The sequence below is a fragment of the Hermetia illucens genome, chromosome 1 (assembly GCF_905115235.1).
Source record: "Hermetia illucens chromosome 1, iHerIll2.2.curated.20191125, whole genome shotgun sequence".
In the NCBI taxonomy this organism is placed as follows: domain Eukaryota; kingdom Metazoa; phylum Arthropoda; class Insecta; order Diptera; family Stratiomyidae; genus Hermetia; species Hermetia illucens.
The window spans coordinates 148,206,649-148,209,405 of NC_051849.1; positions in this window are offsets into that span (position 1 = coordinate 148,206,649).

Here is a 2,757-nt window from a genome sequence, read left to right on the forward strand (position 1 = left end):
TTTCCGAGGAATACATGAGGACTGGCAAGATCATTGTCTTGTACAGTAAAAGCTATGATCCTATGGTGAGACGTTTCGAGCGGAACAGTTTTTGTAAGCTGAAATAGGCTCTGTTGGCTGACAACAACCGTACGCGGATTTCATCATCGTAGCATGCCGAATATGGTCGCTGGATTACCGCTGAAGGCCCTCCCCATATTGGGTATTAATTTTGTGGAAATTACCGAAGAGGAGGTTCGCCGAGCCATAAACAGGTCGAAGAACTGGAAAAACTGGTGGAACGGTCTGTTCCCACATAGCATAAACCAGGTCATTAGTCGACTGGAGGAATTCCCACCATTCCTTTGTAGTGAAGTGAGCAACTTGCGCATCGAACGCACGCAAGTGCGAATCGCAGTGGCCGGGACATCTGGCATACTCTTCGAAAATTTTTCACGCCGAAAATAGTTTTTCTACTTTGGTCGGATGAACTATTATTTATTGTAAAACCAATAAACCAACAAGTGATGATTTCGATGAAGAATCGAAAATAAATAAAAGTGACTGATTATGACTGAGGATTAGGATTGGTAATGAAATTCCCCAGTGCGACCGAGTTTCCCGCAACGGAGCGAATGCGTATCGTTAGGGTCTCGAATGAAGTGCTCTAATACATTTCAGGTCCTGATCCAATTAGATTGTTGCGCCAACGATTATTATTATTATTAAAAAAACCTGCAAGAGACGGCGCATGATTTTTTTCTTCTCCGCTCTTTCGTTCTGCTCTTTTCTGTACCCGTTCAGCTTGTGTGTCCTTTCTTTTGTGGGTTGTTCGCTTTCGATGGCCACCAGAATAGAGGCAAGTTCCTCTGTAAATGCCCTGACGGTACGAATGCTGCCGTTTTGGTGTAGGTGCCCGGCAGCGTGGTTCCTTTAGCTCGAAGCCCAATTTGCTTCGGCCGTCGTCACAATGGACGCCATTCGATTCAATCACGGGCTGGTCGGGCTAGATGAGGAGACAACTGACCCTGCCTCCGACGTTCTCGAGGAATGCTCTTACAAAAGACTATAGGAGCAACTCATAAAGCGTCTGTCAGTAAGTGAGACGGCTAAATTTAACCAACTGTTGCGTGAAATGAAGCAGTTGGACACCGGGCAGGTATAGTTTTTGTGGCTGCAGAGGCTCCCGGAGAGCATACAGGCCATTCAGATTCGGGGTCTCTGGACATATTAGCTGACACCGCGGATAAAATTCATGAGGCTCACATGCGACCGATTATTGGCGAGGCGTCTCGCGACCCCTCAAACTAGTCGATTCAGCTGCAGCAGATGGTGGCAGAATTAGTAGCTGCCGTTTGAGTTGGCAGAGACCGTCGGTGCTTTCTTTCGGGAAGTAGGACTAGATCATGGTTTGGATCCGTCTTCCGAAATGAGCGATCGAATAGGCCATCGGGCTCTACGTCAAGTATCGGGGCATGCCAGTACTATCGTAGGTTGGCCGAAAAGACTAAGAAATGTACCAACCCCTTCAATTTTTCGTCGAAAAAATCTACACTTGCCGGGAGTTCTGGCGACTGCTACCCAAAATGCAGCACCAGGCGCCTCAAAATCTATAACCCCTTGAGTCAGCGCAACTACTTGGTCGATAGAGGCACTGAAGTCTTGGTTCTTCCGGTATCCTGGTATCATAATTTATTACCGCAATCTTTGAAACTCGTGGCAGCAAATTCGTGGATCTGTACGTACGGCAAAAGGCAGGTAGGCTTGAGTCGAGGACTTCGACGAACGTTTTTCGGGGTTTCATCATGACGGAGATCAGTATTCCTATCTTAGGCGCGGATTTCCTGTGCCATTATGGATTGCTAGTTGATCTACATAACAGGTCAACAGAAAGAATCTCATCCTGCACACCTAGCACTTTTTCCATCGTTTTTGAAGACGTTGTCGACCCACGTATTCGCGCAATTCTTCAAAAATACCGCAACATTACTACTGAACGTAGTCTCTCTGAGCTCATTAAGCATGATGTACAGCACCGTATCAACACATCTTTTCTAAGATGCGTCCATTACCACTATAAAGCTTGCAGTTGCGTGGAAAGAGTTCGAAGAACTTCATTAGTAGGGTTTTTGCGAACCTTCAGACAGGTGTTGATCTTCATCACTTAACATGATCCCTAAACCCAATGACGAATGGAGACCTTGTGGAGACAGTAGACGTCTGAATGCTCAGACGATTCAAGACTGATACCCTATCCTGGTCATGTATGATTTTGCGCACTCCGTCGCAATCTGCCGTATTTTCTTGACCTTGGGCTTAGTCAAGGCATCAAACCGCTGTAGCACCCGGAGACATTCCGAAAACGGCAATAAGCACTTTTCTTTCGGATTCTTCGATTTCACTAGGGTGAATTTGGACTACACAACGCAAATTCTTTCAATCGTAGGTGAGATTCCTCGGCTACTTGATTACCTCTGAAGGCATCCAACCGGGCTCAGTCAAAGCGCAAGTGATTTTGAGTTTCCCGCTTCCGAAAGCAGTTAAGGATCGGAGAAGGATCTTGGGCATGTTAAACTTCTACAGTGGATTCTTAACGCCTTCTTATCTGCCTAATTATGGAAATGGATCGATGAACGTAAGCAATTGAAACCTCCATTGATTGCCGCAAATGGTGGCGAGCATGTCGCGCTGGACCTCTCATACCGTGCAAAATCGCAGGGGGTTGAACGTAGTGTGCACCGTAACAAAAGGGAATTTATTATTGCATTGGACAAGTAA